Here is a 9,955-nt window from a genome sequence, read left to right on the forward strand (position 1 = left end):
ATATATAAAACAGATAACTAACAAGGACCTACTGTACAGCACAGGGAACTCTACTCAATATTCTGTAATAACCTATGTGGGAAAAGTATCTGACAAAGAATGAATATATGTACACGTATAACTGAATCACTTTGCTATACACCTGAAACTAACACAACATTATAAATCAACTATACTCCAATAAAATTTTTAAAAAATAACATCTATCCTTAAATATTGTTAAAGTTTTATTAAATACACTCATATTTATCATCAACAGGTCAGGTTTCCTTTCCCACCACACACCCTACATGACCTTCAAATTGGAAATTCCCTCTTCTGGAAAAGATACCACCAAAAGACCTATCTTGAATCCCAGTGGAAGGGATCTTACACTGTGTCCTAACCACCAATACCGCTACAAAACTACAAGGGGTACAACATGTACTTTATGTGTCACGATTAAAAAATGCAAAACAGGCACCCCCGGAGCAGGCAGCAGCGTTATTCCTCCATGGGCCCCGGCTGCCGTTCGCGTGCGCGGCTGGGAGGAGGGCAGCTGACTTCCTCCAACTAAAAAAAGAGAGAAGGATGTTCCCCCAAACCCTCTCTTCTGGTCCCTGGTAGAGCGCTCAGAACTGGTGACCACTTCAAAAAAGAAAAAGATGCCACACGGCTGTTCCCAAGGCTGGAGACGCAACAACAGGGAGTACTGGCTTACCGGGAGTGCAGACACAGGAGCAGGAATCCTGGCAGGAACCAGGGCTGAGGTAGGAAGACTCCAAACACAACTGACAAATTGCTAGAGGCTCAGGGCGGACAACTCTGAAGTTAAAAGCTCCAGAGGACCCAATCAAAGGGGGGCCTCCGACTCTGGGAGCTTGAGAGTTTTCACGGTAAACATGGGAGAAAAATCCCCTCGTGCTTCCAAAGGGAGAGGGAAAATGGAGCCTGTTTTTAAATACCCCAAGGCACTCTCTTACCAGGCCTGCCCTCAGGAGGAACTAGTTAATCAGAGCCTAATCTGCTGGGGTCTTACAAGAGCCCGACTAAGGGAAATACCCAACTCCACTTAACTATAGCCTTCCAGGTGGGAGACGGGAAATACCCAGCTCCAGCCCACTCTATCCCACCTAAGGGGAAGGAAAACAGTAAAAAACACACTTAAAGCTCACAGCTCAGAGGCACAAGCTCCCTAAAAGGCTGAAACCTAATCATGAACAATAGGGCTTCCCCTCCCCACTCCCCACCTCGGCATTACTACAGGCCTATTTACTGCAGTGCCCTTTACCCAGCACATCAGGTCCCAATAGCAACAAAAAATTAAAGGCAAAACCACAATTTTCTTTTTTTGATGGGGAAAAAAATGTTTTTTAATTGCGTACTCAATCCATTTTGTGTATTTCAAAAGGTGCAATACTTTTCTTCATTTGTCAGTGAAAAAAGTTAGAAATTAACTTAAAAAAAAAATCAGTGGCAAATGGCAAACCAATTTCTTTGAGAGTCAGGGTTACATATATAAGTGCACCCTAGAACAGAGGCGGGGCAAGCCAGATTCCACCCACTTTTCATGAGTTTCGTCAAATACTGGACCTATTCAAGGGTCAAGAGAAAAGGCAACTTTCAAAAAGAGTATATATATATGTAATTTTTTTCTTTTTTAGCCCCACTGCGCGGCTTGCGGGATTTTAGTTCCACCGACCAGGGATTGAACCCAGGCCCACGGCATTAAAAGCACCGAGTCCTAAACACTGGGCCACCAGGGAATTCCCAAAAAGGCGTATATTGTTAAATGAGGCGTTTACTATACTCCTTCCTGAGAGCGCCAGGTGGGGAACATGTTTTCTAAACTAGATCTAGGAAGTAGAATGTGGAATCAATCCGTCCTCCTCCCCTTAAGGGCTGTCCAATGGTTAATGAATTAAAAAAACATGACTAAATAAAAACAAATCCCACACACACCTCCCTGCCCCACCCCCCCAAAAAAAGAAAATAAAAAAAAGCTAGATATCCCAGATTGCTCTCCAGAGTGGAAACCGGGAACTGTTTCAACAATCCAAATTAGTCTGTTACAGAGTCACCACAAGCATGCCTTGCTTTTAAACAAAAAAAGAAACAACAACAAAAAATTTTTTTTGAAATGACAAAAGCTAGTACTGATCATTTTTTCCGACAATACACAACTACTCAAAATTAACTAGTACTGAGAGGGGGAAGGGGGCCATACCTATGGGCCTTGTCTCACAGGAGTGAATGTGGGTAGGTGCAGGGCATTTGTCATTATTGCAAAAACGAATCTTAATTTTTAAGATTGTTTGATTGAAACATTGCTTTTCGTATGATGCCGACACCAGCTGTGCAGAAAGGCCTCTGGAGAGACGTTCACAGCAGCACACACCTGCGGCTCTTCAGTTCTGGAGGCTCCAGGGCAGCCAATATTCCTTTGTTAAATACATTCTTTTTTTTTTTTTTTTTAAAGGAATTCCTTTATTTTTATTATTTATTTATTTATTTATTTATTTTTGGCTGTGTTGGGTCTTCGTTTCTGTGCGAGGGCTTTCTCTAGTTGTGGCGAGCGGGGGCCACTCTTCATTGCGGTGCGCGGGCCTCTCACTGTCGTGGCCTCTCTTGTTGCGGAGCACAGGCTCCAGACGCGCAGGCTCAGTAGCTGTGGCTCACGGGCCTAGTTGCTCCGTGGCATGTGGGATCTTCCCAGACCAGGGCTCAAACCCGTGTCCCGTGCATTGGCAGGCAGATTCTCAACCACTGCGCCACCAGGGAAGCCCTAAATACATTCTTTAGGCCTTTCTGTGTGAGTGCAGAACACTCCACATATTTGACCGCCTTCAGGTCACCGGCCAGTTTTTCAGCAGCCTCTGGGGTGATAGGATTCTGTTTATTCCTGGAAAGTTTCTCAGTAGTGAAGGGGTCATCTCTGAGATCAATTTGGGTCCCAGTAAGCATGAAAGGAGTCTTTGGACAGTGGTGAGTTATCTCAGGCACCCACCTTTCTTTCACATTTTGAATGAGGATGGAGAGACCACTGAAAAACAGACTAGAAATACACCTGTTTGTGGATAACTCATAATCTGTCATAATCCTCTTGCCCTGCAGTATCAAAAAGTCCAAGAGTATATGGCTCTCCACCAATCGTAACTGTGACTGCATAGTTGTCAAAAACAGTCCACACAGGGACTTCCCTGGTGGTCCAGGAGTTAAGACTCCATGCTTCCACTGCAGGGGCCACGGGTTCCATCCCTGGCTGGGGAACTAAGATCCCTGCATACTGTGTGTGGTGTGGCAAAAAAATTAAAATAAAAAAAAAAAACAGTCGGTACATACTCAGATGGAAATTTGTTTGTTGTGTAGGATATCAGGAGACATGTTTTACCAACAGCACCATCGCCGACAACAACACACTTAATTGTCTGCATTGCTGAAACAGTTCTGTATCCACTTTAAATATTTCAAATTTGATGCTGACCTCAGCTCCACCGCCCACAAAACCACAATTTGAAGAGACAGAGCAAGCATCCGAACCAGACATGGCAGGAATGTTGGAATTATCAGACCAGGAATTGAAAACAACTATAAATAATATGCTAAGGGTTCTAAGGATGAAATAGACAGGATGCAGGAACTGAGGGGCAATGTAAGCAGAGAGATGGAAATCCTAAGAAAAAAACCAAAAAGAAATGACAGAGGTTCTGGTTCAAGACGGTGACGTAGGAAAATCCTGAACTCACCTCCTCCCATGGACACACCAAATTTATGTGGAACAGTTTACTCTGAAAGAAAGCTAAAAACTGGCAGAGCAGCCCTTCACACCTGGTAAACGAGAGGGAAGCCACATGGACGCAGGTGGGAAAGGCTGAGGCAGAATCTCACCATAAATCCCCCACCCCCATTGCAGGGATCTGCAACAGGAGGGAACTCAAAACCCCGATCGTCTCACTGAGGAGTGAAGAGTCTATACCCCATATTGGGCACCCCAACCTTTAAGACCTGCACCCAAGAGACAAGCCCCCAAATATCTAGCTTAGAAGACCAGCGGAGCCTGCACCCGGGAGACTCATGGGCTGTAGCAAACTGAGGGCTGGTGCACAGACCCATGGGTGCCAGGGCCCAGCAAAGAAGCAGCCCTTTGAAAAGTGCCCAGGCTTTCTGTGAAAAAGGACTCACTTGCTACTTTTGACAGTGTTGGTCTGAGGGGCAGAGGCCTGCTGGGAAACTCTCTGGGGATGGAGGCTGGCAGATGCAATCTTCCTGCTCTCCCTCTTTTTAAATTTCATTTCTTTTATTTTTCTTTCTTTCTCTTTCTCCCTTCCTTCCTTCTTTCCTTCCTTTTTTTTTTTTTTTTTTTTTTTTTTGCTTTTTTTCCCTTTCTTCTCTTTTTGGTGGGTACCATCTTTGCACTACCCCCCCCCACCTTGCTCCAGCCAGTGGGTGCATCACCACCCTCTCTGCTGCTCTCCAGAGCACCAATATCTCCCAAAGGGGAGGAACTTCTACACATGTCCAGTGCCCCAGTTTGTATGTCTGGTGACCTGGTTTCTACAGCTGCCACCCAGGGGATGCCCCTTGATAACCTGGCCCTGGAAGCCAGAGGGGCTTACGCTCCTGGGTCCCACAGAGAGACAGTTCTTGGAGGGGTACCACCCCAGGGCACTGCACAGATAGCGGGCTGAAACGCTTCCCCAGGCTTTCTGAGAAAGAGGCCTGTTTCCTTCTTTTTTTAAAAAATTTATTTATTTATTTATTTATTTTTGGCTGCGTTGGGTCTTCGTTGCTGCGTGCAGGCTTTCTCTAGTTGCGGCGAGCGGGGGCTACTGTTTGTTGCGGTGCGCGGGCTTCTCACTGCGGTGGCTTCTCTTTCGCGGAGCACGGGCTTTAGGCGCATGGGCTTCAGTAGTTGTGGTGCACGGGCTTCAGTAGTTGTAGCACACGGGCTCAGTAGTTGTGGCTCGTGGCCTCTAGAGTGCAGGCTCAGTAGTTGTGGCACATGGGCTTAGTTGCTCTGCGGCATATGGGATCTTCCCGGATCAGGGATCAAACCCATGTCCCCTGCATTGGCAGGCGGATTCTTAACCGCTGCTCCAGCAGGGAAGTACCCCTGTTTCCTTCTTCAGGATCTTTGCCCTAAGGGACAGGCTTCTGCTTTGGCTCACTTATGTGGGCCTATGGAGGTGCTCTCAGGGAATGGAGACCCATGGATGCAATCTTTGCCTTCTCCCTCTGTCTTGCTCCAGCTCACTGGTATCTTCCCATAAAGAGCTTATACCCTTGTCTGGTGCCCTGGCTTTTGTGGCTGCTGCCAGGAGACACCTCTGTATCACCTGGTTCTGCTGGCCAGTGGGGTTTATGCTCCAGGAGTCCTACAACTGGAACCAAGGGGAAAGAGTTCATAAACTCCTACCACCCCTGGGCACGGCAGGAGGCAACAGACCCAGGAGGTCTGTCTTTCCCACAGAAAGTGGGAGAGGCCTATAGGCTTATCATTATAGCCACAGCCTGAGGGGCAGGCTTCTGATTAATGACACATCTAAGGCTGACCTTAGACCTTTCCTGAGACCTCGGAGGACGATGCTATCGTCACGCTTTACCTCTGCCCTGCTCCAGTGTGCCAGCATCTCTCGGAGAGGAGCTCTTATACGTATCTGGTGCCCCAGTGTTTACATCTGGTGCCCTGGTTTTGGCAGCTTGATTCCTTGGCTCTGGTGGCCGGGGGGCTTGCACTCCTGCATATGCACAGGACTGCAACAATCCCATAGACAGTTCTTGGCAGGCTACCACCCCAGGGCACTGCCCAAACAGCTGACTGAAACACACCCCCGGGCTTTCTGTGAAAGAGGCCTACGCGCTTGTCCTGAAGCTTTGGCTTAGGAGCAGGCTTTACATCTGGCATGCATCTAGTGGCTACGGAGGGGCTCAAGGAATGAAGGCCTGGGGACGCCATCTTATACTGTCCCTCTGCCTCGCCACAGCTCACGGGTATCTCCTAGAAAGGAACTAATACACTTGTCTGGAGCCCTGATGTTTGTGACTGCTACCCCGAGGGCGCCTCCAGGTTCCCTGGCTCTGGTAGCCAGTGGGGCTTATGCTTGCCGCCCCACTGGGACTGTGTATGTTTGCATCCTGTAAAAGCTGCTGCCTGAGGGTCTGGCTTCCAATCAGCCTGACTCCTCTCCTTTGGCACTGACTGGTCTTGGTACAGCCTCAATGATGGGGAGCCGTTAAAGGTAAAATAGACTGCTTGGCTCACAAAGGTTTGAGAGAATGAAGAGCTAGGACAGCTAGAACAATAAAGCTCATCTCCTACACAAGGCCAACGCTGCAAGACTGGGAGAGGTAACTGTTTCATCCAGTGCATAGAAACCAACACAGAGCATCAAGCAAAATGAAGAAACAGAGGAATGAAATGATAGAGGTCCAAAACACCGTAAGAGAAATGCAGAAGGCCTTTATGGGCTTGTTAGTAGACTGGACACAGCTGAGGAAAGAATCACTGAGCTTGAGGATATATCAAGCAACACCAAAAACTAAAAAGCAAAGAGGGACTTCCCTGGTGGTGCAGTGGTTAAGAATCCGCCTGACAATGCAGGGGATACGGGTTCGATCCCTGGTCTGGGAAGATCCCACATGCCGTGGAGCAACTAAGCCCATGTGCTACAACTACTGAGCCTGTGCTCTAGAGCCCTCAAGCCGCAACTACTGAGCCTGCATGCCACAACTACTGGAGCCTGCGTGCCTAGAGCCCATGCTCCACAACAAGAGAAGCCACCACAATGAAAAGCCCACGCACCACGACGAAGAGTAGCCCCTGCTCGCCGCAACCAGAGAAAGCCCGTGTGCAGCAACGAAGACCCAACGCAGCCAAAGATAAGTAAATAAAAATAAATAAATCTATTAATTAGTAAATAAATAAAAATAAAAAGCAAAGAGAACAAAGACTAGGAAAAAAAAACTGGAACAGAATCTCCAAGGACTGTGGGACAACTACAAAAGGTGTCACATACACACAGGGGGAATACTAGAAGGAAAGGAGAGAGAAAGAAATTTTAAAAAAAGTGAAACAATAATGACCTAGAATTTCTCCAACTTAATGTCAGACACCACTGCTGGGGGTCCGGGTTCCATCCCTGGTCGGGGAACTAAGATCCTGCAAGCCGCGAAGCGTGACCGGAAAAAAAAAAAAAAGAAATCATATAAAATATGCTCTCACACCACAGTGGAATTACTAGAAATCAATAACAGGAAAATCTCAAAATGCATGAAGATTAAACAACACACTTCTCCCCCACCCCCAGCTTTATTGAGGTATGATTGACAAATAAAAATTATGGAATAGCCAAAGCAATCTTGAGAACGAAAAATGGAGCTGGGGGAATCAGGCTCCCTGACTTCAGACTATATTACAAAGCTTCAGTAATCAAGACAGTTTGGTACTGGCACAAAAACAGAAATATAGATCAATGGAACAGGATAGAAAGCCCAGAGATAAACCCACACACATATGGGCACCTTATTTTTGATAAAGGAGGCAAGCATATACAGTGGAGAAAAGACAGCCTCTTCAATAAGTGGTGCTGGGAAAATTGGACAGGTACATGTAAAAGTATGAAAATAGAACACTCCCTGACACCATGCACAAAAATAAACTCAAAATGGATTAAAGACCTAAGTGTAAGGGCAGACACTATCAAACTCTTAGAGGAAAACATAGGCAGAACACTCTATGACATACATCACAGCAAGATTCTTTTTGACCCAGCTCCCAGAGAAATGGAAATAAGAACACAAATAAACAAATGGGACCTAATGAAACTTAAAAGCTTTTGCACAGCAAAGGAAACCATAAACAAGACAAAAAGACAACCATCAGAATGGGAGAAAATATTTGCAAATGAAGCAACTGACAAAGGATTAATCTCCAAGATTTACAAGCAGCTCATGCAGCTCAATAACAAAAAAACGAACAACCCAATCCAAAAATGGGCCGAAGACCTAAATAGACATTTCTCCAAAGAAGATATACAGATGGCCTACAGACACATGAAAGAATGCTCAACATCATTAATCATTAGAGAAATGCAAATCAAAACTACAATGAGATATCATCTCACACCGGTCAGAATGGCCATCATCAAAAAATCTAGAAACAATAAATGCAGGAGAGGGTGTGGAGGAAAGGGAACACTCTTGCACTGTTGGTGGGAATGTAAATTGATACAGCCACTATGGAGAACAGTATGGAGGTTCCTTAAAAAACTACAAATAGAACTACCATACAACCCAGCAATCCCACTACTGGGCATATACCCTGAGAAAACCATAGGTCAAAAAGAGTCATGTACCAAAATGTTCATTGCAGCTCTATTTACAATAGCCAGGACATGGAAGCAATCTAAATGTCCATCGACAGATGAATGGATAAAGAAGATGTGGCACATATATACAATGGAATATTACTCAGCCATAAAAAGAAATGAAATGGAGGTATTTGTAATGAGGTGGATGGAGTTAGAGTCTGTCATACAGAGTGAAGTAAGTCAGAAAGAGAAAAACAAATACAGTATGCTAACACATATATACGGAATCTAAGGGGAAAAAAAAAAAAAAAGAAAAAAAAAAAAAAAAAAAAAAAAAAAGGCCATGAAGAACCTAGTGGCAAGACGGGAATAAAGACACAGACCTACTAGAGAATGGACTTGAGGATATGGGGAGGGGGTGGGGTGAGATGTGACAGGGTAAGAGAGTGTCATGGACATATATACACTACCAAATGTAAAATAGATAACTAGTGGGAAGCAGCCGCATAGCACAGGGAGATCAGCTCGGTGCTTTGTGACCATCTAGAGGGATGGGATGGGGAGGGTGGGAGGGAGGGAGATGCAAGAGGGAAGAGAAATGGGAACATATTGTATATGTATAACTGATTCACTTTGTTATAAAGCAGAAGCTAACACACCATTGTAAGGCAATTATACTTCAATAAAGATGTTAAAAAAAAAATAAAAAAAAAAAAATAAAAATAAAAATTATGTATATGCTAAGGTCATACAACATGATTTTTAAGGTGTATAACATGATGATTTAATATATTTTGTGTAATGATTACCACAATCAAGTGAGTTAATACATCCAACACTTCACATAGTTACCTTTTTACATTTTTTATGGTAAGGACACTTAAGATTATTCTTAGCAGATTTCAAGTATACAATACATTACTATTAACTATAGTCACCATGCTGTAATCAGATCCCCAGAGCTTATTCATTTTACGACTGAAATTTTGTACCATTTCACCAATCCCTCCCTATTTTCTCCACCCTCAGCCACTGGCAACCACCATTATACTACTCTCTGGTTTTATGAGTTTGAGATTTTTACGTTCCATATATATGTGAGATCATACAGTATTTGTCTTTCTGTGTCTGGCTTATTTCACTTAGCAGAATGTCCTCCAGGTTCATCCATGTTGTTGCAGATGGCAGGATTTCCTTCTTTTTCGTGGCTAATATTCCATTCTCTCTATATATGCCGCATTTTCTTTATCTATTCATCCATCGATGGACATTTAGGTTATTTCCGTTTCTTAGCTATTGTGAATAATGCTGCAGTGAACATAGGAGTGCAGATATCTCTTCAAAATACTGACTTGATTTCCTTTGGATATGTACCCAGAAGTGGGATTTCTGGATCACGTGGTAGCTCTATTTTTAACTTTTAGAGGAACCTCCATACAATTTTCCATATTAGCCCTACCAATTTAAATTCCAAACAACAGTGCTCAAGGGTTCTCTTTTTCTCCACATCCTCGTCAACACTTATCTCTCATTTTCTAAATGACATTCCAACAAGTGTGAGGTGATAGCTAATTGTGATTTTGATCTGCATTTCCCTGATGATTAGTGCTGTTGAACACCTTTTTGTACACCTGTTGGCCATTTGTATGTCTTCTTTGGAAAAATGT

The 9,955-nt window shown here is 44.4% G+C and overlaps 1 long non-coding RNA gene and 1 pseudogene across 2 annotated transcripts; one reads left to right on the forward strand and one right to left on the reverse strand.

The window, feature by feature from the left end:
• Window positions 1-668: 668 nt before the first annotated feature.
• On the reverse strand, window positions 669-3,413 carry LOC309647944 (cell division control protein 42 homolog; annotated as a pseudogene). The gene is made up of 2 exons: window positions 3,322-3,413; window positions 669-3,179 (listed from the first exon to the last, which is right to left on the reverse strand). The product of its transcript is annotated as a cell division control protein 42 homolog (transcript).
• On the forward strand, window positions 3,062-4,798 carry LOC309647955. The gene is made up of 2 exons (XR_014256413.1): window positions 3,062-3,161; window positions 3,311-4,798. It is a non-coding gene; the product is annotated as an uncharacterized lncRNA (long non-coding RNA).
• Window positions 4,799-9,955: the final 5,157 nt, after the last annotated feature.

Source organism: Balaenoptera physalus (genome assembly GCF_965194825.1).
Source record: "Balaenoptera physalus genome assembly, chromosome: 18".
Classification (NCBI taxonomy): domain Eukaryota; kingdom Metazoa; phylum Chordata; class Mammalia; order Artiodactyla; family Balaenopteridae; genus Balaenoptera; species Balaenoptera physalus.